Source organism: Athene noctua, chromosome 7 (assembly GCF_965140245.1).
Source record: "Athene noctua chromosome 7, bAthNoc1.hap1.1, whole genome shotgun sequence".
In the NCBI taxonomy this organism is placed as follows: Eukaryota; Metazoa; Chordata; class Aves; order Strigiformes; family Strigidae; genus Athene; species Athene noctua.
The window spans coordinates 14,574,041-14,600,658 of NC_134043.1; the positions used below are offsets into that span (position 1 = coordinate 14,574,041).

The 26,618-nt window shown below is 39.5% G+C and overlaps 1 protein-coding gene across 5 annotated transcripts in view; it reads right to left on the reverse strand.

Moving 5' to 3' along the window:
* The window catches only part of PTPN4 (protein tyrosine phosphatase non-receptor type 4), a 114,579-nt gene extending 89,183 nt beyond the window's left edge, over positions 1 to 25,396 (reverse strand). For 2 of the 5 annotated variants that reach the window (XM_074910791.1, XM_074910790.1), the window contains exon 1: positions 25,250 to 25,396. The gene's annotated coding sequence lies outside the window, so the exon portion shown is untranslated. Of the gene's footprint in view, positions 1 to 2,390; positions 2,482 to 12,246; positions 12,339 to 25,249 lie in introns of those variants that run through there. The other 3 variants (XR_012633957.1, XM_074910788.1, XM_074910789.1) reach the window with 3 other exon arrangements.
* Positions 25,397 to 26,618: the final 1,222 nt, after the last annotated feature.

Here is a 26,618-nt window from a genome sequence, read left to right on the forward strand (position 1 = left end):
TTCACCAACAGAATTAATTCAACACCTGTAATGCTTAGGGACAACCTCCTACAAAACAAGACTTTCAGGAGAAGAGAAAACCCTGCAGGAAAACTGATTGAGTACAAGTTTATTCTCAACATGCACAAACATGTTGACAGTGACATGATAGAGCTTTCCAGTAGCTAAGTTTTCTGATACATAAAAAGAGAAGAAAACTTACAGTCCCTATCAAGTGTGAAAAGACACTTAGAAGATAAAAGATTACATTCATTTTTTTCTTTAAAGTGAAAAGATTGCACAAAGTGCATTGAGAAGGAACAGTCTAACAACATACAAATAAATCTATGAAGATGGCATTAAAAGGTGACGAGCTCTCTGAATCAGCACACCGGAACTGCTCCTCTCGGGCATTATGTTTAAAAATTCTTTTCATTCAAGTGCCTCTGCAGACAGGCCCAATCACTTTCTTACACCATGTTCTTTAGGCACTCTTCTATAATTAAACTCAGCTTTCCCAAGCTATTTCCTACCTTCTGCATTACATGACAGAAAGTGAAACTTCTACCTCATACAGAGAATCACTATTTTTTTCGCTTGGAGGCAAAGACACAATATCATAAAAATTATGCTACTCTGTGACTTCTTTTATTATAAGGCAGCATCAGTAATACTGCCTTGGACTGTTTATCCCAACGCTTTTTCATTATCTAGAATTCATATCCTTAAAAAAATAATAGGCTAAGCTAAAAAGCTATTTAGCTAATAGCTAAACTATATTATCTTAGAAGCTCAGTTTATTTATATTGCTTATGAAAAATATTATTCCTCCCCACTGCTGTAAAGATAGGTTTTCAGGGTTTAGATAAGAAAATATCATGAGTCTCATTTAATACCACTATAAAGGATAAAACCAAACGGTCTTTTGTTGTTGTTGATTTTAGTTAATTTTTCCATGCTGTATTAACACTAACATTACCATAACATTATTAGAAAACATTTTTAATTTGTTCTAACGATGTTTTACAGCAGGCATGCAGTCCAACATCACTGAAGCATTTCTAAAGGGCATCATCTGTAACAGCCCAAAATTAAAAGGCTAAAGAAGAAGAACATACGGCAGGATATGGAATGTGCACATTAACAAAGAAACCAAGTAACCGGGTTCTTCTATCTTCTACTGTCAATTCACACACACTTTCCCCTCCTGGCAGCTCTGCAGCACAGCCCAGTTCCCCTGGAAGTAGCTGCAGGAGCCACAGGTGAAAGTCACAGTAGTGTTGTTCTGCAGAGCAGGGTCTCTGCATGGTGGTACCACACTCAGCTGAGGGCACAAAGCTCTTCCTCATGCTCCCACGGATGTTCAGAAGAGATATTCTCTTAAAATTAAGACACCAATATAGCCATATATGAAGACACAAGCAATAACCATATTTGCTGACAGGATGAGATTACTTTCTTTCTAAATAGCAAGATGTTCTCATCGGAATATCACAGATCAGATTCAGTTCTTCTGGGGAATCAACTCTTTCACTACAAGAATATGGACTTTAGGAAATGCTGTATTTCCAAAAACGCAGCGGTAAACTGAGTTAGCAACAAGCTTCATCTTAACAAAGGAGACAGCCCAGAATAGTAAGGCTCACAAAGATTCACAGCACCAAGACAAAATCAAACCACCAGCTGCTTAGTTCAGTTTTCCCAGTTAAGTCCTTCATGATATAATTAGTGGAACCATGACAGAGACGAACAAGCTTGCCATATTAAGAAGAAGCAAAAAACTTCAACCCATGAAACTGATAGGATCCTTTTCCCATTACAGAATAATAAACCTGGGAGCAGATATAGAAACTTCATTCTTTAACAGCATACAAAGAAGATCTGACTGTGTTCCGTTGCATTATGTCTATGGGGAACACTCCAGCCAACAAAGTCCAGATTATCCCTTCTGAATTCCCAGCCATTATATTGGCATTAGCAATACTGACTTCAGACCAAGGACACTTTAGCAAGTACCTGTCACTAAGGGTTGGCAAATACTAACTAATCATCTAGGTACAACCATGCAGTTGCTGAAATAGGCTGCCAATATCAGACTTCAAGAGTGTCTGAACTGTCAGCAAACTGAGTAACACTGATAACATCCTAGCCCACCACGAAATTGTTGATACCTTCTGTGTAAAGGTGCGACAAAGACATACAACTTATTCCCCAGATCATAGGAAGGAGACCCGGTGACCCATTACTGGAAAGGTTTCAGTGGCTCCAGAAAGTTGAAAAGAGATTAGAAACACATAGATCGATGGGTGTCTTTACAGTCCAGCAAAGGTTTAAGAAGTCTCTGCTTCTCAAATGCGGTTCCAGCTGGATCACTCAATTCCTGAACTGAGGCTGCTGGGAATGTTACTCACCACTCGTGAAACAGCGGGTAGCCAGTGCCGTGCACCATGCCACTCCTTCAGCATTAGTCGACGGTGAAGTGGCTCAGAAGGCAAGCCAAAGAATATCCGAGGGTTCTTCAGTTCTGACTGTTCAGAAGAAAAAAATGAAACGAAGCTTATCCTTTCCAGATTCAGGAGCTGGTGTCACGATGCTCTGGCAATTTCTTAAGAATGAGAGTGATGTTATGTGCAGTGAGGCAGGCAATGGTAAAGAGTTTATTATTATCACCACCGCCTTATCCTCTTGAAAAGTAGCTCCCACTCTCCAAGAACCAGCACAGCATGTTTATTTACCAGAAGGTCACACAAAAATCTCTGAAAGAGAGAGAACTTCTCAGCAGCCAAGAGTATGAGGAATCTACAGTACCCATCCGAGAATGTGCTGTTCTCAAACTCTGAAAGCTGGAGACCGGAGTGCAGAAATCCCTGTTATTTAACACAAAACCAGCAAAAAGCTTGTGTCTGCTACTGACAGGCAGGCAGACTGCTAGGAGCTATTCTGATTCTTTATGAAGGATGTAACATGAGCATTATTAAATAACAGACGTGTCCATCTGTCCTCTGGAAGTATATAAAGAGAAACACAAATTAGAATTTCTTCACAGTGTTAGATCATCCGCCTTTCTCTAAGAAAATCTGCTGAAAAAAAACAGAGAGAAATGAAGAGGTGCCAACTAGACTGAACAAGTGCTGACAGAGCTCATGAAAGTGCAGAAAAATCTCATCTAGCTCTCAAGAAATCCAAAATAAGTAACTGATGAGCGCAGATACCCAAACCTACATCTTATGCATACATTGTGGTAGGCTTTGTTTTTTAACAGATGTATAGGCTACGCTACGTGTACATCTCTCTGGCACATGTTGGTCACTACAGCACAATAACTTACATCTATGACGACCATTAATGTTTTTGCCACTATTTATTCTATTAAGTCATTTTGTAAACCTGCTGTTACACTCCTCTGAAACATGATACGGAAGACACTGGTAGCTGGAGCAGGAATAGCCATGCCACCATTACATGGCAAATTTTAATATTTTAGTAATACCACAAATCTCATTCTTGCAACTCCATGGGCTGTTGAATTTTCAGTCTGAACCAGGATGGGAAAGCTCTTAAAATTACAATAGTTTGAACACTCATCTGAAATTCACTTTTCCAGTTAGCTTGTTTTCCTGTTTTGTTGGTTTCACCAAGAATTTCCTTTCAATTTTCTACTGAATATGATTGATAGAGAATTGAAGGTAATACAAAATTGCTTTCCAGAATAACTGTATCAGAGTTAAGGGAGACCAGAGAGCCATTACTTAAATGCCTGTTTTCAGAACACTTACAGATAAAAATACAACAACTATGGAAAGTACATAAAAATCTAGGCAAGGCAACAGGGGAGAAATGACTATTTGACAGCAACATTTAGGTAAAGAGAACACAACTACTATCTCCAGTGGCAGCAATTCAAGAAAAATATTACCTCAGGAATCTGAGAGCAACTCCTGAATAAAGATCACGCCTTCCTTTCAGTAGGGAAAAGAGAATAGCAATTCAAGGGCTTACAGAAAAGAGCAGATGGTAGGATCCATGTTATCGGCAGGTACCAACAATACAGAAGGGATAAAGGCTAAGAAGACATTATATGACTACTGAGAATAGGAAGAAGGCGACAGTAAGAGCTCTCAGGCAAAGGAGTGCTGCCAGCCTTGTGACATGGGCAGCAGATCCCCAAGTGCACATGTAGTAAGGCCTTGGGATATTTTGGGAGAAGGTATACAGATCATGGGACATAAACCTACAAAAAGTCATATTATTTACATTTTAAATGCCTATGAACAATCTGTTTTCTATTTCTGATTTGGAGTTACTTCCAGAGAATGGAATTCAATAGTTCACCTTCACCAGGGCAGTGCATCAAATCCTGGTATTGTTTGGAAAACCACTTATTTACTGAAAAAAATTAAATACTGAATGAGGATCTGTAGCCTGAGAGAGCTCATGTGTGTTTCAGTGCATTATGCTCAAATTTTTGGTTTACTTCATGGTTTGATCTTTGAAAGAACCGAAGATTGATCTTTTTGTCCTAGAAACAAATGGAAATTTTGAAAGTCAATAATCAGGATTGTGATAGCCAGAAAGAAGGCAAGGACAACACAATGAACTACAGCTCATATGATTGACCAGAGGATAATTAATATCATTACTTTCTGAAAGGATGTAAACAGCTGAATATCAGAGCCGAGCTGCAGAATCTGTCTCAATGGTGTGTATCACACTGTTAAACAATGACACCTTCTCTCTTACTTTTTCCCAAGTAAATAAAGGAATACAGGGAACATAATTTACATGAATTTAACAACAATAGAAAGGTATTTTTAGTTTAGCTGAAACATTCTGAGATTTAAACACATGCAGATGCGCCATTACATACAGGTCTGAATCAAGCCAGAACATCTATTTAGCCAGCACCTTAGGAGTATGAAGAATTGGATTTAGATGTGATTTCATAGTCTTTGCGGGCCTTAAACTAGGCTCAGATTTGAAAATACCCAGTTTTGCAGGTAAGTGAAGTTCAGATGTATATTTCACCATTTTAGAATCAGTTTAATATTTGTAGAGTACAACAAACCACCCTTCCCCCCCCCCCCCCAAAAAAAAAAACCAACCCACAAGCACTTTTATGCTGCTATTAATAATTTGATTGAAGATGAATGAAAGCGCATCTCTGTAGACTAAGGAAAAGGGTGGGATTATTTATATTTGTTTATTGACAAAGAGCACCTTGCAATTTCAGAGACATGAAAAACAAAATTATTTGTTGTGAAGGTATCTGGTCCCCGCTGGAAAGGCACTATGAAAGCAGATAAGGTTATATTACATCTTTTTTGTTGCCAGTGATTCTATCAAAATTACTCAAATCTTTAAAATTTCGTATTAAACAGGTATCATACTCTGATGCCTTGGAAAACTACTGATTTAAACAATTCTTCTGAAACTTATAGGAATCCAACTCCAGCAGTGAGTCTAAACTTCATCATAATTATTTAACAGTTATTTCTAAATGATGGTACAGGTTTGACTAAAGATGCCCACCCAAATGATTCAAATAGGAGGTTTTCAACATGTCCTGAGAATGACAGGCTCCACCTCCTGTGCCCACTAAGAAATGGAGACTTATACCGATGTTGTTACTGATCACTTCTTATAAGAAAGAGATCAACAGTCAGCTTTGGAAAATATGTTAAGCAATAAAGGGGAAAGGGAGAGGGTGAGAAGCAAAGGGAAAAAAGCAGCAGAGAGAAGGATTTCCAGAAGTAGGATGTGATCACATCAGAGACAATTAGACTTTACTCTGATGAACTCTTTATTTTGACATAACCTGGCACCGCTAGCTAACGCAGCATTCCTGACCCACTCCTGAGTCTGGCCACTCGTTTCCAGCCTTGCATCATCCTCTCCCTACTGCTGACATGGCCATTTGTACAGCCATATGGTAAACCAGAGTGGGAAATTAAGAAGCAACACAATTTTGGCAAAATTATTTTTCAGTCAGACCAGTTCCCCAATATGGTTCACTGTGCTGTGGCATAAGCACTACAGCAGCAAAAGGAGCACAGCAGGTGGCCACAACGGGGGAAGCTGCTTCTTTCATGGTCAAAACAAGAGAAACTGAGTAAACGTATTAACATCCAGCCAAGCAAAGATCATACATTTCGGTAAAAGCAATTTCAAGTGAAGAATAAAAGAGTGGAAAATGGTGAAAAGGTGGGGAAAATGTAAAGAGAAATTCAAAACTGAAGTTTTAGATTGTGTATTTACTGAATTTGGTGCAGAATATGAGTGGATAAAATGCAGTGATAGCTAGAGTAATTGATGGGATTTTTTTTTTTTTAAATGATGAAGCTAAAACAGGCACTTGTTGTGAAGAAAACCTCTGAGGAAGTCAGTAAATTAAAAAGGGACAAAGAATGATGATAAATGGAACAGAAGAAGATAAAGATGCAAAACCAGAGGGGCAATCATTTACAAAAAGAGACAACAGCATATTCTTCCTTGAAGCACCAGAGGTCAGAAATTTCAGGTACCCTCCGCCACTTCCACAACTATTTATGGACTATCCCAAAATAAGTCTGATTTTATTAAAAATCAAACTATACATCAACCTAAGTTAACTTCCACGTCACTGCATTCTTTTTATGTTTATCCAAATAATCTGCATATGCCTGAAACTGTTGCATCATTTCCCTCATCTGCTACTGACCCCCCTTAAAATCTGCATTATTTAGATCCCTTTCACCACAGAATACACAAGGACTTGCATGCAATACAGCAAACAATGACAATGAAGAATAGTTGGGAAGAAACAAGCGGCATGTGATTTGTTTTGTGGTGTCTGAATCATTAATTTGTGTTTTGTTTCAGGAGGCACCAGGGGAAAGGTTAAGACTGTAGTGTTAACGCAAACAATTCTGGAAAGGTCAAGTTTCCAAAATATTATGAAAATTCAGTAATAAAACAGATCCAAAGACATAATGTGAAAGAGGTGATGGAGACTGACAGAAAACAGCTCTAAAAGGCTCCCTGTACTAATTCATCTGAAGGTGGTACAGTATCTGGCGTATCAAAGAATGGTAGTTACCAATGCACGCGTCAGAGAAGTTTTGTTGAAGCTGTACTTAACTATAAAAAGCCTTGAACAGAACACACACTTAAGTGTCAAGTCTGACCTAAACTCCTTTTTTTCAGTGTGCTTTACAGGTCTTCAGGAGTATGAGGTGCTTTAATACAATCCATAATGAGCAGCAGCAAGACTCATCGTACTGTGTCTGTACTGGTAAAAGACTTGCATAGAACCTGGTATTTGCTGCACTTTCTCACTTCAAATTTATATACTCAGTAGGCGTACAAAAAAAATAATCTCCTTTTATCCAAGGATCTCAAAGAGTTTTACTGGGAAACAATATTTCTCATTTATAAAGGAGTAGAACAAGATGCAGAAAACTGACTAATTTGCCTGTCATTACGCAGTGAGTCAGTGGCAGCAGCCCACACTGGTCATACATCTCTTGCTGTTCTTATCAGGCACTGGCATTAGAATAAGGTCTTTTATAATAGTTACATGCCATATGTATTAAAAACACAATCCTCAAAATTTCAAATTTATGCTTGTTCTTTCTTTTGCTATGAAAAATAACACTAAAGCTTATACAATGCACTATTTAAAAGATAATACGCTAGTGGCTTCCTTTTTCAGTCCAGTACTTCATTGCCTAAAAGACACTGGAAATGCTCTTGGGTTTACCAGACACATGTAAAAACAGTAACATCTTCGACAGAATAAAAGTTATAGTCATCAGTACCTACACGTTAAAACCAAACATCCAGGAAACTGATTTATAACCAGTTCGTATATGGCTACACCAAGGATGGTTCAGTCGATACAGAATCTGCATCTTATTGCATCTTATGAATGTTATTCATCACTGTCAGGATTACTGAGTTCTGGATCTTTAATCTGATCCAGCATGGCACTCAGGTTCTTATCTACACTGCATGCTGTGCCAGTCCTTTTGATGCAGAATTTTTCTCCATGTGGTAAGAAAAGTGACTGGTGCACGGGGGGGGGGGGGGGGGGGGGGGGGAGAATGATGATGACAGTACAAATGAACAAGGAACAGTAATACATAAACAAAAGATAAATTGTTAGAAGAAAGGTTAATTTATGCAACTCAAAGAAAAAAATTTCCTCTAGTTAACAAGCAATCCTTAAATCCCACAGAACTTGGCATAAAGTCTGTGATCCCTCAAGCATATCATCTTTGGCACACAATCACACAAAGCATCTGAGGGAAGACTGGATTTTATCTTTATCAATGACTTTGGCAGATCTTTCCAGAAAGAGAGCCTTTGCTATTGTACTTGATGCTGATACACTTTTCTTCAATTAGTCTCTCTAGCACAAACTTACACTTAAGTTTCTTATTGAGTGTTCAGTTTTACTATTTGCCAGCATATTGCTGAGTCTAGACTTTTAATTCACAATCATTTTTTCTTATTCTGCGGATGTCCAAGTCCAAATAAATAAACATATACTGAAAATAATCACTGCTACTTTTGCCAGTGAAAGAGAATGCATGATATTCTGATGAATGAAATAGAAGAGAGATTAAAGATGTTGTGCCATGACAAGTTTCATGTCAGTGCATCTACTAATTGGTGTAAAACTCTCAGCTCGGGCAGCAGGGGGGTGGGGGGTAGGTAAGGCCAAGTTGATTCTGTAGCTGCTGGATGATACATCATCTCCTACCTGAAAATACCACGTAGATATGCAGGGATGGGTAAAGCAGAAAAAATGCAGCAGCAGAAGGAAGAGATAAACCAGGATCTCCTCCTTCCCCTCCAAACTTCTGTCATTATCAGCTGTTTCTAACAGTTATTTGAATGCAGCATTCTAGATCTTGACCTCTCCATGCAATTGCTTCTGCTGCACCAGCTAGTCAAAAAGCTATCAGCTGACATCAGCGATGACCACCCACCTCTATCACACCCTGGCTACAGCAGGAGATCACGAGAAGTACTGAGATGGTGGCACTGAAATTAGAAAGGTAAAGGCAACTAAAATGCATTAAACAATCTGTCTCTAGGAACTGCTGCAGGCTCCCTACAGGTTTGCGTAGCTGCCTCAACTATACACATGCTCTTAAGTTTCTCTTCTCAACAGTAAGGGCCAGAACCTAACTGAAATATTTAGCATATTAATATTACTGTTCAAAAAGGTTCTGATGTATGAACACAACTCTTAAGCTGTCAGTGAATGTATACTCTGAAAAGGCGAAGTATGAATAACATTTAGAAAAATACAATTTTAAAAAATTCTTAGGAATCTGCATAACCATAGAGAATCATACTTTAGAGGGTTTACGGTGCTCAAGGGATGTATTACTGCTACAGTCAATAAGAAGAGTTGAGGGGACATACACTTAACTATGTATGGCTGAGTTAACATCCTCTGGAAAACGACTACACCATGCATCGGTGTAGGTCTTGGAACAGTAATTGCTACTGAAGAAAAATATTTATACACAGTAGCCAATGTTTAATTGGGCATAGGGAAAGTAGTAGTAAGATTCCTATATATTTTTAGCTGTACCTATCAGACAGCTTAGCTTAGCTTTACGTTGCAAGTTGTAAGATGCCTTTCAGATGGCAAATGAACTGAGTTAGAAACCTAAGCTTTTCATTCTAAAGCAAATGCAGACTGACCCTGAAATAATACTTTAAATTTACTTTTCAGAACTGCTGTAAGTGCTTAAGAGCCAAACACATAAAATTTTTAAACTATCACATGAAATATATTCACTTTCTACCTGTTCTAATTTTATGTTCCATACATACCGACACTTTGTGCTTCCACATATTTTGATAGTTAAGATGATTAAGATGCATAAGACTCCACAAAAATCTTTTTCCTCAAGAAAAAAAGATGCCTCCCCCAAAAGCTCAAGACAAATCACTTCAGATGTTCACATTTCTATCCAGTTTACTAAAAATCTAACACATCATCTTCTCTCTTTAACTTCTCTAACATAATCCAAACCAGCACCCATTTATTCAACAGTAAGGCTGCCTTTATTTTACTTCAGAAGAGAATTAACCTGAAAAGTCAATTAGACACTCAACAGGGAATAAGAACATCCACAAGAACAGGCCTGAAATACTGATTTTGCTTGTTAGCAGAATTTTATTTTACAATAAATTCCTATATGGACAAATTCTGTACAGTTTTTTTATTGTAATAGACATGATCCAAGTAAGCTCAGGTGAAACTAAACACAAGCAGGAACAGAAATCCTGAAGGAAAGGCAATTCAGCATTTAACTAAAATGTACTTACACATTTATGAGATATCCTTTTGGTATACAAAACATATAGACATACAAACCATCAAAAGCATTCCAAACATCCTTGAGGTTTAAACACATATGATCAGCTCACCTTGGCACATTGTCAGCACTGAAAAAAGCATTTAGGACAGCCAGACCCATCCATAGAGTAGATGTATTAAAGCCTTTAAAGGACTATGTACTCCTCACAATTATTAAAATTACATCAATTGCTCAGGAACAAATAAAGGGGTTTTTTCCCTTCCTATTTTTTTTTCCAAACATTAATAAAAAAAAAGTGTAACAGACTGATAGCCTTATTGCAAATGCTGTAAATCTGAAATAGGACACTAATGTTAAGAGCAAGCTGCAATTAGTAGTATTGCCACACTAGGCCATTTGACAGTCAGATCCAGATGTTCCTGCTGATCAGCCTTTTGTCTGTTCTAATAGGGCACTGAGTAGCAGCATTCTTTTTCAGAGAAATGGGGACAGAACTAGAATTTCTTTTATGACCTCATCTGGTTTCAGCACAAATATCCTGAAGTAAGAGGCTATTATTTCAGTTTGTTGCCATAAGCTCAGTAAATCAGGATATCTACCTATAATATAGCTAACAGTTAAAACTAAGCTTCTAATATTTATATTAAAATTATAAATGTCTTATGAATTGGGATCCAATTTATGTAATTCCTTTTAAAAACTAAGACATTTCAAAATTCTCAAAGAACACTTTTTGTTTCCAGGTGTATTCTTATACAAAACCGTAAAGAAAGCCTGGAAAACAACTGCACAACAGAAACTGTCTAAACTTTTAAAAGATTCATATATTTCTGAGAAAATAATTTTCTAAATACATTTTAAATAACACACTCTGTGTTCTAGAGACAGTAATGAATTTGACCCTACTTTACCTCGGAAAGTTTACAAAAAAACTTGTAAAAATTCTGCACTGAAACTTTTTCTCCAACATATTTGCAGCCACCCCTAGTTGGTCTGGTGGGTGAAATGTAAGACATGTTATTCCCAATTCTCTTCTGTTCTCCAAGCCCGTAATAAAAATCATTAGCCTATGCAGACCAGATGACAGGGAACCACTGATAACTGCTTGGTGGGTTAGCCTTGCTCATGCTTCATATGGGATCTGTTACATGACTATCAGCATACCCAAATTCCTCTCCTACTCACCACTTCATGATTTCTAAAACCTAAGAAATGTTCTTATGCCTTAAATACTTGAATTTTTATTATTAAAATATATAAATTTTTTTAGTACTCGAATCTATGAATAGTTTATCTTATTTTCCTTACAGGATAATCCAGTCCTCTGAAATACTAAAAAACTTTCTTAACACTGTGTTATCTACAGCTTTTAATAAGAAGAGACATAATTCCTGCACCAAGGTTATTAATGAATGTAATGAGACAGGATTAATTTCAAGACTGGTTTTTGAAGAGCATGACTAATAATCTCTCTCCATCCTGTTACTTGCTCTTTACAGTTTAGTTGTTTGCAATCTTCTCTTTGGTCAGTTTCTGATCCAATTTATGCTTTCTCTACTAATCCCAGTAGTTTTCACAACCCCTCATGGACACTGTATCCAGTCATTTACTGAAACTGGGATAAGATCTACTTCAGTCCCAGTAACATGTGTAAATTTAGGGGGGAAAAAAAAAAAAAAAAAAAAAAGCAAATTTCTTAAAGTGTCATTACTGTTTTCAGAACACAACAACAACATTTATTCTTAAAAATTTAGTTAGAAAACAATGTTCTTCTACAAGCGTGGACAATTTCTGTACTCTATCAAGCAGGCATAATCCACTGCAAAAATACTCATATTGCATACGAAGTGGTTATACACCAATTCGGCAGAATAGGATCTTAGAAGGTAAGTGGGAAGGAAAAAGAATATTTTTAGTAGGTCATAAGATACAAACACAAACCAACTATGTCATGCTGTTGTAGAGAGGGAATTCCTCATATGAGGATGCTTAGTCAGGCGCACAGCCCACGGGACAGATGAAGGTCCTCTCTCATGCTGCTCAGTATTGCAAAAGCTCAACTGGATTCATTTTTAAGCTTAAAAAAAAAAAAGGTAGATCAATTAAGAACAGGAAAGAGACTGTTCCAGTACCAAGCAGTACCAAAAAGAAAAACCAGAAAGAGCATAGTAATGATAAAACAGAAAGAATTCAAACTGCTTCACCTGAGATTGCAAAGACTGTATGTATTCTAGTTTCCAAGCACTTGGAAACACAATTTTTTCTCCATATATAGCTGATGGAATGTTTACTAAGAAGCTTAAACTGTAACACCAATTAGATATTAGATTTACTTTTTTTTTAAATTATATGGACAGGAACAACTCTCACAGACACACTGCCCAGGCAGTATAAAAAAGCACTTCTGTAAAAGGAATGATGAGTACAAAATACAGTAAAAAGAGTGGTCAGGGAAGTATTCCGTCCAACTTTAGAACTATATTTTTGTCCCTGAGGTAAATTTCTAACCACCTGTTCTGCAAATGGGGCATAAGTAACCTCAACCAGTTTGAAACAATGTTAAATGAAAGGGATTACGTGATAGGGTGGAGCTACCATACAGTGTGCTGTATCAAGTAATAGTTTTTGTGGCTCCAGACCAGTAACATATTTTAATACCCCCATGCTAGGTTTTCCAGCACCTACTTGCAAGAGCTGGGAAGACTTTCTTTCCCAGTCTTCCCCATCTCTCTTATCTGTTTATTTTATATTCTGTTTCTTTTTCCTGCATTCGAAACAAATTACAGATTTTTTCTCCTTTCCACTGATACATTTGGGATTGACTAGGTAAGAGCAGCAGTGCAAGAGGAGATGTATAATACCAACAATGGTTTAAAGAAGAACATGAGGTGTCTGGTTTGTCTTGCTTACTGTCATAAGCTGGGATTCATATAAAGAAACAAAAGACCCGCAAACGTAAAATACAGAGAAATGCTTGCTTTCAGACAAATCTAAAAAGCCTTTTTTGCCCCTTAACAGAACCTAACAAAGCTTCCCTAACAAAACCATCACTTTTAGATGCCCATTATTATTTCTTCCAGTCCAACTTATATACCAGTTAAATAGCAAGCACCTACAGAACAGAGGAAGGGCCAGAGTGTGTTTCAGGAAGAAAACCATGTTTAATAAATTTCAGACATTAGGCTTACAAATTGTGCTAGCAACGTTCCATTATCTTGTTTCTGTAAATGCTGAACAGCAAAGGAAATTAAAAGAAGCTACATGCTGTGGTGACAAAAGTAAGATAGGTTTTGGTGTACCTATCAGTCAGTTCAAATGCAGACATTAACATACTAACTTCGTGGATGCTTGAACGACGTAAGTGTCAAGATGAAAGCAGCTGACTCAAATGCAATCTGAATTAGACAGAAGTGGTAAAAGGAAATGAGGAAGAACTTTGAGGAACCAACAGAAGGTCTGACTTCACTTCCTTTATCTTTTTTTTTGTGTGTGTGTGTTAAGATAACACCATGACAGCGCTCAAATTCTAACTGCATATAATTCCAAGTGACAACATTAACAGAACTGTGGTTATGACACTGTCTGTGTTACTAGTCTTGCTCCTCAACATGCTCTACCTTGCCTCTCTTCCCCTTCATCACCATTAAAACTTTTCTCAAGGTGCACTGTAAGTTTCACCTGTGTAGACTTTCCACTCCAAAGTTAGGAGAGAGAAAGTCTAGAGACAGGCCATGCTTCCCCAACTCTCCACCTATCTGAAATGCTTCTCAAGTGCCAAAACATGCATCCAGCACCAGTACCTGCTCATGCAACAAGGCTGTTGAGAATGGGACTGCTAGTTTGCATCTCAAGGTAACTGAAGAGGTGGGTGGCAAGTCTCAGCACCAGTTGGTTCACAAGATGAAATTCCGCAAAGCAGTTCCTAACATCACCTCATCCTCCTCATGCAGAACCAGACTGGCTGGTGAGCAGGAATCAGGAGATTGGGAAGCTGGGGGGAGGCTTGCCATCTAAAAGTCCCTGCTAGCAACCTGACTTTGTTTTTCAGACTATCAGCAACAGTGAAAACAAAACATTAATGCAGAAAAATCCACTAATTTATGAGCGCCCTCTTGACAACCAGAACAAAACTCTGTTTCCTTATGGACGTGCTTTCCACCCAAGGTGATAACACTGTATATTACTGAATGGAAAATGCATCCAAGAGCTGCCCAAAAGCCACAGGACTCAAGAGGTCCATCTACAAGGCAGTAAGCACTACTGAACACGGACTGCTATATGTCATGTCACATCATCTTTAGGCTGTTTCAAATGAAAAGCAGCATCAATTTTCTAAAGCTTCTACTGTGCTCAACGAACCTCCTTTGAGAACATCTCACTTTGTATAACCCACCCAAAAACTTCAGGATCGAAAGGACGTTACAGCTGACATGGCCTGAGCTGTAATGCAAATACTAAAGGTGGAAGTACCAAGACAACTCTCTGCTATTGGAGGTTGGTTACTTCTGTGGTCGTTATACACAGGAGATGGAGCATTTCAGAGGAGAGGATATGCTTTACATTGTATAAGCTGAACAGACAAAAATTAACCTAACTCAATTCTTTAAAAATTTCTTTTATATTTTTATTGTAATACAGTAATAGGAGACTACGCTTAACATTCGTTTGACCTTTGAGGAGAAATCCACCAGTGAATATTTCACTGACAATCTTTGCACAGAGCTGAACATGCAAATTAACATGAATAGAGCTTCACAGAAAAGATAAAAATTACACTGTTTTGGAATGTCAAATGTAAATACATCATTTTCAAATGAAACTGTCAAACATCTTGTTGTGGTGGTAAAAACCAAATCACTATGCAAAATGATAATACAAGAAAAGTCAATTGTATGTTTCTAATAATAAATGCTCTTGTGGCTTTTGAAGTCACAAAAAACTCTTGGCTGAATTGAAGCATTGATTTCTGTAGTTATTTATGTGCAGTTCCTATTAGAATTCTATTGAATTCCTTGAATGGTGAATGGAAGTGCTTTTGAAAACACACACAAAAAACTGTTAAACAAGGGACAAAATAAATGGAAAGCGTAACATTGCCAAAAAAAAGTTTCAAAAAGTCAACAGAACATTTCAACAATTTTTTTGAAGTGCAAGCATGTACAACACGGTTTGGCAGAAATTATTAAGTCTAATACAAAAACATTATATAAAATACATCCTCCTATCACTCCTGAAGAGGAAGCACAAACATTGATATTTGCTTATCAAATATTGTTTCAAAAGATCTTGGGATACTCTTCAAATATATTCAAATAATAAGACACAGATTTATTATTACAGAATTTTAAAATGTTATTACGTCATCCTTTTGTCCACTATAAACCAATATGAAGATACTTTATTTAGCATGTGTACAACATATGTTAATTATATTATGGACACTAAACAGATACACTTCTGAAAAGCTAATTCCCTACTGATTTTAGGCCACATCAGATAATAATTATTAGGAATACATATATTATAGAACATTCTCTGCAAGTGCTGAAAGTGCATTGAAGGCTTAAGATCTGGATCAGTAACGCCCTCGTTCATACACATTCATTCAGTTTTATGCTGCTCTTAATACATTTAACCATTTAAAGCATTTGCAAGGCAACTGGATATCCCACCAACACTGAGGATGAGTCTGTTATGGGACAAGGTATCCTACCGCAACTTCAGAAATGTTAGGCCTTCAAAGCACAATTTGTTTTCGGTTAATGTACATAAAGTGGGCTTCAAGCCCATTTCCATATTTTGGAAGCTATAACAAAAATAACACTAATTTATTTTAGTTGCAATTAGTCAGTCTTTTTTAAATTTTTACTTAGACACAAAGATTTATTATAAATGCAATAAATGCCCACTAGTAAAGGCATCTCTTCCTTTTTAGAGTTTTGCTTTAAAGTCTGACCATGGATTATGTTTTAATGTTAAATGCTATGAAAATAAGGATATTTATACACTGTCAAAAGAAAAAGTTTCACTGCGGCTTTTTCTGAGTACTAATTATTGTCATTAAAGCCAGGAAAACAGATTTTTAGAATGTGGCTTTCTGTTTACAGCAGAAAAATAATAGCATAATAAGTTTACCTTCAGAACTTCTGTATCAGCCTATCTTTATTTTCACTGCAGACCACACCTGTTTTCTCATAAACTTGGAGTAGAAAGTAATGAATACTTCGAGGGAAAAAAAATCTCTTCATAGAGCACTTGTCTCTAACAACTTAAGTAGTCAATAACTTATTTTGAAGCAACTTTAAATTATTATAATAGCACTACTTGGTACTTATAAGGATTCATTTTATCTATTTTTCCCATTTATTTGTAGCACAGTAATTCTGCTGAACTATGGCAACTGATTCAATTTTGAGGAATCCAGTGCCAATTTGCAGTTACACATTTTTCTCTCTAACATGATGACGTGATTTACTATCACACACTGCCCTCAGACGAGGGATGGATCTCTGGTGATATAACACATCCAGCTTATTGTACACAACTGCCAGAGCACACACAATTGTCATGGCACACCAGGTGCAGCAGAATGCAAAATACATTCAGAATGAATATGAAAAACTTAACTGGAAAATGCCTTTTGCAGATACCAGAGTAACTACGATAATTTCCCAGAACAGTTAGAATTAATCCGTTGGTCTGGAAGATACAGGAAAAAAAATACTGCAAAGAGGTGGATTGAAAAATGGTTACATCAGTGTAACAGAAATAAAACGCAGAGATTTGATAAATTAGCTTTATGGGCAGCGTAAATTCTATTTGAAGGTGGCTAAATGTTAGATGAAGTTTCAGATGTTAATCAGGTTTCCCTTTCAAGATACTCTCTCACATACATTTCATTAGTATAATTTCTACAAAGCACTTTTATTTCTGTTTTCTCAGAACTGTGCATGCGTTTGCCAAATAAATTATTATCTACATGACCCTTATTCAGCGAGGGATGCTTTTTATGAAAATTCTTCTGCAGAAAACATCTAGCATTAATAAGCTGCACATACAGCTTTCCTGTAAAAGGAGGGAGAACATAAGTAACAGGCCGGGGGGAGGGGAGGGGGGGTGGGGTGTGCAGCACCAGGATCATAAAAAGGAGGCAATGCCTCTGCCGGTAACTACAACTGAGTGTTTTAATTGCTTACTTCAGTATTATTAAATAGCTTACAGCTATCTAGAGAATTTCTAATCTTTCATTTAATTAATCTCAAGAATGAAGTTCTCCTGTAGGAATTTCCTCTTAGAGGACTTCTTGTCAGATGTTAATTTTCAGTCTATTTTCCAGTCTTCTATAGAGGAATTCTGTTCCAAGTAACTGTATATATCCTTAGTGGTTACTCATGCCTCCTTTTCTCACTGTGTCTCTCTCAGCCTTTCAAGTGGCATGTTTTTGAAAGCAAAGATATTTTAATTAATATATTACATCTATTATTCGGTTCAATAAAATTTACTTAACTAATGCAAAAGTTGAAAATAATTCTGTTTCTGCAAACACGGGGACTGTGAAAAGTCAAAAACGGCTACAAAAAAAACCTAGAAAGCATCCACTGCATCTCCCCCTCCCCAGACACACTCACACCAAATCACTGCCCCCAGCAGTGATGAAATCTGTAGAACAAAGGACTCAAATCTATACTAGGAGCTAAGGGAACAGACAGTGTCACCAATGCCTTAAGCCTCAAAAGTAATAACAAATCTTTTAAGGGAAAATGTCAAAAAACTTGTAAGCAGATCACACCACACAGGAAAGCAAAGCAAAAAATAGTAAGTCTTCCCAACAAAGATCTCCAAAATGAAATTATTTCCTTAGTCATGAATGTGAATACCTAAAAGTTTACAAAGTTCAAGCCACTTCCAAACTGAGTGGTTTATGAATTAATCTTATATAGTACATTGTAATATTCAGTAAAATCAAAAATATAAGCAAAATACTCATTAATAAAGGGTTAAAAATTTTTAAACATGTAAAAAATTCTTACCACCATTAAAGTTCTATTGCTCTTTCCCTAGTTGCACATATAGTGAACTTGAGATGCCAGAAGCATGACCAGATGCAACTGTATTAGCCCTTTTAATGAAACATCTAAATCAGTAGTCTAATTCAAGCTCACAAAAAACAAGTGAGCTAAAAAATATTCAAATAATTTGGAGGTATGACCCCATAATATAACTGAATTATGTATTTGTTCCATTGTAATGCCACTTGTGTATTTCAGGTTCCCCCCCGTGGCTGTACGTACCAGTGATTTCAGCAGAAGCTTCCCATGAGGTCATGAGATTTGCTGATATCAAACAAAAAAACCCATATTGACCTTTCCTTTTGAATTATGTTTTCTAAAATCTTACAGATTTTATAATCACTGCAGGGCAGCTGTCCTTTTTTTCTTTCTCCTCTCCTCCATCCAGACTTAGAAAAAGGTAATACATCCCCTTCAGTTTTAGAAGCAGACACATTTTACTCTTTCAAACCCCTTTTTCACAGATGTTACATCCAGCAAGTACTTCCAAACATTAAAGAGACCAGCTCGATGGAAAGCAGGTGCATTCAGATGAACTAACAGGATGCAGTATCTTCTTACAGAGTCAACACACAAGCCTAAAACATAGTAAGTGGGGAATTACTTGCCGATTAGGATTCCCAAGACTCACCCATAGCATCATTTGCACTCAAGTACTAAAAACAGACTGTGGCATCAATTCTAACAGCAGCCTGCTTCCCAAAAAAAGCCAAGAACCTCTTCCAAGTAAACTCTTAATAGCAGTTCACAGTTTGGATTTAGCTGTTGTTAAATCCAAGCCACATGGATTTAAAACTCAAATGCCAAGTTCTATAAAATTAAGTCAAACTAACTAATACATGTCCCTTCTCCTGAAGTGTATCTTTTCTAGATAGGGGCACTATACAAACTCACTAAGACACTTTGAGAACAGTACTGAGGCTACGAGCAATTTAGAGACACAATACAAAGCTGGCATATGCAATGCATATACAGAAAAAAACAATTTACAATGTAACACACATATCACTGGTCATCAGCACTGGTCATCTTTAACCCTAGTTACGCATCAAAAGACCAAATATGTCTCACTACCTTTTCAGATGACTTTAAGTAAAAAGTTGCTGCAAGTATCAAGACAGACAAATACAAAGTGATATATGTTAATTTCAACTCTCTCCAAAGCCAATTTTTCATGGAAAGACTGCAGGGGTTTTTTTCCCCAAAACATTTCTGAATTCACTGACAAGGTTAGTGGAAAAAAAAAAACCAAACCCACAGTTTTACTATGTGACTTTCCTCCTAAATTATTTTGGGGGTTTGGTTTTGTTTGGGTTTTGTTTTTTAAAGAAAAGGCACTGAATCACATTTGTAAGATCTGGGAAGCATCTTTTTCTGTGCAGAGAGAAATATATCCCATTTTGAACTTTTTTTTTTTTTTTTCCAAATCAGTTATGATAAGAGCTTTAAGTTACAATGAACATGTTTCTCAACTTGTTTCTCAACTCAACTACTTGAGCTTAGGAAAAATATAAGGCAAGGCATCATCAGTAAGTTATCTGTTTATCCATACAAAGCTGTGCTAACCTGGGAGTTCAGAGAGCATTAATGCAATAACTGTTCTTACATTGACAGGTATATTTCTATGTTCTCTTATCGAAAAGGTGTTCATTTCTCTACCTAAAAGACAGAGGAATTAACATTTCTGTTTCAACTCAAGGCTGAACTAGCTATGAAGTTGGTTCAGCACTGCATCCCTATTGGCCCAGACAAGAGGGAACACAAGTTGCTGGTATATCACACTTGAACCTTTTCTTTTAAAAACACAGCTTTTCAGTGTATCAAATCCACTTGCTTGACTCTTTCGTATCACCTTCCACTGTGAAAACACAGGAATCTTGCTTGTTACCCTTCTTACAAGACAAAGAATGTTAGCACATCTCTCTGAGACAAAGGAGCCACAGCAGTCTCTTATCTTACCAGCTGCTGCTTTGGTTTACATGGAGAGCTATCTGCTGCAGATACAGTTTCAATTTCTGGTTTTACACCTGACTGATGCCCTTAAAAACAAAAAACAACCCAAAACCAAACAAAAAACACCACCAAACTGAAAAAATGGTAAGATTTATCTAAGAACAATTTTCTCACCTCAGAAAACATTTTATGTAACTTTCATTTCACTTAATAGACAGTTTCAGTGCAATGCTGATATAATTTGTTTCTCATTTCTGTCTTTTCTTTTGCAACAGACACAGACACAGATGTTGGTACACAAATGCAATAAACTGACCAAAAGACTGGAGAAAAGCTAAAGAACACTCAATTGTCTTAAAAGTTAATATCCTTTTAGAGACAAAGTGAGAATCATTTAACTCAAACACAGTTAACAGCATTTATATTGTTACTCCTAATAAATATCAAAAGAGAGCTTGTATTTGTTTTTTAAATTAGTTTATAAAACTATCAAACAAAATAGCAAAATTACACACAACTAAGGCCTCCAGACTGAAATATCAACCCCAAAAAAAACGTTTCAGTGTCTAATACCAGCTATTTAGTGATTTTTAATTTAAAGTATAAATCCCAGGTTGATAAGAGAACTGAATACATCATCCTTCAATCTAATCTACACCATTCTAATTTAAAAAATCCAAGTATGAAAATGTCAATCTCCAGCAGCACTGCATCTGATTTTCCGTTGAAGATGTAGGCTTTTGGTCATGCAGAATAATTCAGTCATTATTCTCTCAGTTAGTTACCCTGCAGAAGATAAGGAATAGCCAGAAAGGCAATGTAAAAACACACATGCCATAGGAAGTGGATTATCAAATTTTTCATCTTAAGAGTTTTCAGGCCATCCATTAGACTTAAGTGGCAACTGCACTTCATTTCCCAATCAGTGAAAACACTTCCCAGAGCATTCTTCATTAAAGATCATAAATACTGAAAAGACTGTTTATTTTTAAATGGATATTAGCCATTTCCCCCTTCCTCATGTAACTGTAAAGATGGCAGTATCTAATAAACCACGCAAATGGAACTGCATTTATCCTCCAACAGTTGCCTTATAACTTGTCCAAGACGTAATTGCAGTGTGAGGCAAATAAGTGTGCCAAGAGAGGTCTAATTGCATCACCCTACCAAGTCTCTTTTGAAGGTGTGTAAAGGAGAAGCTGGTTCAATTCTCACATTTCAAACAAAAATTTATCTAGTTACGCTCATCTGATCTACCTGAGTAACTATGTGACTATCAGATGTAATATTCTGTAGTATGTATTGGGACACCGTGTGTACATACGTTAGTATGCTGTAACACAGATCATCACAAAAAGACCATTATTCTTGTAATCTACATCTGGACATCTAATCCTGGTATGACGACATGTCAGTAAAACTTCTGTGAATACCTTAACTGCTGGAAACTTGATGTGATTTATTTTGTAAATGACAATAGCATTAGTTTTCTTGTAATTCTGAAATCTCCAAAATAAGAATAGTGAATTTGAATATATACCTGCATATATGTAATTCTATGACATAACAGAGAAAACTTCAAGAAAATTGCAAAGTTTTAGAAATTAAAGGCTTTCAAAACATAGAACTATTTTTGTGCTAATTCAGTGGATTCCAAGTCCTCAAGAAAAACAGCCTCTGTTCCCAAACAAGCATAGATGAACAGCTGGCCCAGACAGCAGAGACCTGCTGTTGTATTACCAGGCCACTGTTCAGCTCTTTTGGTTTTGTCTCCTGCTCAGGCCATTCTCCCCTCCCCCTTTTTCTTCCACCTTCACAGTTCCTTCTTTCCACTACAAACAATCCCATATTATATGCACACACAAACCATTTTTACAGTTGTTTAGGCTGGAGCACAATAAAACCCATAAGAATTTTGTCTAGCCATTTTATGAGAAGTGACAGCACCAGAGTGAAAGTGTGGCATTTAAAACAACAAAAAAAAAAAAGCACAGCCAACCATCTGCTGAAAGATTCTCTTGTTTGACCATTTTTATAATTGGTGAGAAAGGAAGCAAGGTGACACAAAAACAGGGTGTGAAGACATGGGATACATGTGATCTTGTACCAAATTTAAACCCAAAGCGGGGGGGGGGGGGAGGGGGAATGACAAGGAAGAATCATGATGTATCAAAGTATCTAACTAATGCTGAAATGGCCAGCTGAAAAGTTAGAACAGAATTGTTAATCCACCACAATTTTCAGAAGACACTTAACCCAACACATTTACCTCATCCCAAGATCTAAACTGCCACGAGCAAGCCATTCTGTCTTTGTTTCCCATGTACAGGTTAGTTTACAGGACTAAGTGAACCATCCTGTGTACCTTCCCCTCAAGCTTGTAACTTCCACTCAGTTGTCCAGAACATGCTTGTGGAGTACACATTCCACTTTTTATATGTGAGCATAAATCAATGCACAAAATTCCCATGTACATTCAATAAAACATTCATAAAATAACCCAGCAAGGATTACAAGACCCTAGTGAGACAGAACCCCCAAATGCTTATCAGGACCCTTCAGCAGCGCTAAGTTACAATATGAAAGCCATTTTTAAAAAACCCTCTTTTTTAGAAAATAATCATGTCACACACTATTGTATTAGGCTGTTACCCTGGGCACCAACCCTGCAGCTCTTTGCACACACAGAAGCCTATATGACACACCACACAAAGACAAAGGTTAACAACAAAATGTACAAAACATTCACACACAGCAAATGCTCATTATAAACATCGGCCTAGTGTCTACATAATGAATGTTTGAACTCCAGTCCCTGCAGCGAGTTTTGTGTAGGTGGATCCCTCTGCCCAAACAGGGGTCACCGCAGGATCAGAGCCAAAATGATGTACACTGGGTATTAACTTACCATATATTCCAAATATGCTAATGGCAGTGACATGTAAATAGTACTATGTGAACTCTATTCATTAATAGAGAGCTCATCCCCTCCATAGAGCAATTAACATTACTTCTAAGATTACAGGATTTTGCTTTTATTCATGTTTTACAAATGTAGCCGTAAATAATAAATTAATTCTAGTCACAGAAAAACAGTATAGGCTTAACTTTCCTGCTGCTACAGTGTAAGTATACGCAACCCTGAAAGTATTTTTAGCAAGGGTGTTCAATCAATACTGCTATGTACAACCTAAATTAGACATTAGCAGGACAACAGAATTGTAAAGCATGGCAACAAACAATATATTTCATGGGAAATTTTACTGAACAAGAAATAAACATCAATCTAAACCCTAAGTAGGTTAACCTGAATCCAAACTTCACTGCAGACATAAGGAAAATGTACCAAAAAGTAAAATACGTCTGCTTTTGAGAAAAATGCATTTGTATTTCAATGTTCTAAAAACACACAAACTGTAATGACAACAACATTATCTCGAAAACTTAGGCCACAGTTACATTTCTGAGTTTGTAAAGCATAAACATGCCTGGGAAACATACAGACACACCTGTATGTATCTGTAAGCTTATCGCCTAGAATCATATTTTATCAACATGGTGCAAGCCAGAGCCATGCCAATATGTAAAAACAACTTTTTAGGTCAGTGAAGCAAGAAATCCATTGTCAAGAAAATGGCATCCATAAGATTACAGTACTGAATATTTTATGTTTAGGCAATGAACTGGAAAACTTTCGTACCATATACATATCTAATAAGACAATGGTTTTACCAATTCCAATCTAACCAGTTCTTGTATTCCTGCAACGCACATTTACGATGTGATGAGCTCATAAATGTCTGCATGTGTGAGAACACACCAGTGGCTCCCAACATTACAGGGCAGTTATTTGCCAATAACAGGCAGGCAAACGTGCACTCACAAACCCACCTTACCGTTCAACATAGAGTTTAGCTCAGGGCAAGAGAAATGCCCTGTGGATGAGACAATGTATGTGCATACTGTAGTCTAACAATTATTCTTTAGCTGAGATGCATGAGCACTTCTGTAATACACAAATCACATAAATATTTTCTATTTCACTGTTAAAAAAATTCTAACAGCTCGGCCACGCTGAGTCCTGGAAGGATGTAAGTAGCAGCACAAAGTTCATTCACGTATATTTTACATCTGAACGACGTATATTCTTTGAATAAGCAAGCGGTGGGAACATTTCACCTACGCTGGCAGCTAGCTAGTTTTAGCAACTAGCTCTTGGAGATTTTTGAAAGGAAAAAGACGATATTCCTCTCCTAGCTGGTGCTGCAACAGTATACACGAGTTAACCCATCACCAGGTACATCGAAAGCCTCTGTCGCATATAGACACACGCGATTATACAAGCCTCCTGCTTGAGGGAGATACTAAAAATGTACCAGAGGAATGCAACGACAGCACTCAAACCCATTTTCCCTGCCCATAACCAGGGCAACGTGCACATGTGCCTAGAAAGCACAGGAACGCAAACTTTCACATAAACCAGAAAAAAATCCGTTTGAAGCGTTCCGCTGAGTTTATCACATATTACAGACCCCCACCACCCCCGAACTGCCCCCGCCGCTCGTTCCTCCGAAGGCTGTTTACGAGCCCCCTCCGCGGGCCGGCGATCGGTTTCACACTCCCCCCCCCGCCAACCCCCTTCGCCAGCGCGGAGCTGGATCGCCTTTCTTTTCGGCGGGGGAGAACAGAAGGGACACACCACCCCCTCCACTAAAAGGGCTCTCGGCAGAGCCGCTCTCCGCCAGCGGCGACCTGTGCGCGAAGTTGCGGGGCTTGGGGGGAGCGGGGCTGGGGGGGGGCAGCGGCGCCTCGGCCCCCACAGCCGGCGGTGGGGGGGGTCACAGCACAGGAATGCGGCGCGCAGCCGCCCCCCCCCGCCCCTCTCCCCCAGGCACGGAGCCCCGAGCGCCCCGGCGGCCGCCTTACCTTCATAAAACAGCCACGTCCTTCCAGATGGAGCGGGGAGCGCGGAGGGAAGAGGCGCGGGGGCTGCGCTCGCCGCTGCCGCCCCGCGACCCCCCGCGCGCGCACGGGCACGCGCCGCAGGCGCTCGGGCACGCGGTGGGGGGCACACGCGCGCGCAGCAGCAGCCCCGCGCCCGCGCAGCGCCGCACCGCACCCCCGCGCGCGGCAGCGGGCGCGCCGCTCGCCGCCTTCAGTTCCCCCGCAGCGACCGCCCGAGCCGCGGCCTCGGGAGCAGCGAGAGCAGCCGCAGCAGCCGCCCCGCGCCCAGCCGCAGCGGCGAGGGCCACATCGTACTGCGGCGGCTGGGCCGAGGAACCGGGGGGAGGGGGGGGGAGAGCTGGGGGAAGGAAGGGACGGGGAAGCCCGGGGGGAAGGCGGCGGACCCCCCCTCCGGCCTCTCCTTCCTCTCCTCTCCTCACAGCCACCGGCCGGAGGGGGCGGCGAGGCGGGAGCCGGGGCGCAGGCAGCAGGCAGGGCAGCGCCAGGCAGGGCAGCGCCAGGCAGGGCAGCGCTGAGCGGCGCGGCGGCGGGCGGGGGCCGGGGCTCCCCCTCACCGGGCACGGCGCCGCCTCACACACACCGGCAGTCGCCCCGCGCGCAGCCCCGGCCGGGGGGCAGAGGGGACCGGGCAGGGGAGAAGCGACGGGGCGCTGCAGAGGCGCCCTCCCTGCCGGCGGGCGGGCGAGCGAGCGTCTGTGGGGGAGGAGGGGGGAGGAACCGCAGCCTCCTCCCCTCGCAGCCGCCCTCCCGCCTCACACGGGCAGCACTGGCAGCATAGCAACCAACATGGCGGCTGCGCAGTCACCCGGCGGCGGGCGGGCTGGGGGGGTAACGGGAGCCAGAGCTGGAAGACTCGCGAGAGGGGAAAGGGAAGTGGGCGGTGTGATTCCCTTTTGATTGGCCCGTCTGCTTGTCCGTAAAAGAGGGAAGGCCGGACTGGGCGTACATTCTGCGGCTTGATTGGTTTGGTCTACCATCAGTTGGGGGGGGGTGCTCCTATTCTGTCCGTGGGCGTGGATTGGCCACCTCAGCTGTCAGTCACGGTTACGGCGCCGCTGCGGATGCTCCGGTGTGCGAGGCCGGTGGGCCCTCAGCGGCGGCCGCTGCCTCCCGCCGCTCCGCCCCCGAGCGAGGGGAGAGGTCGTTCCTGCGGGAGGCTGTGGCTGCCGGAGCCTCGGGCTGGTCATCTCGCTCCCGCCACGGAACGTTAATCCGAAGCACCGCCGTTAGCACAGGCAGTCCCTCGGGCCTCGGACCTGCCTGCGGACAGCGCGGCCCGGGGAGAGCGGGGATCGCCTCCTCAGAAACGGGGCTGTGGAAGGGCGGGGTG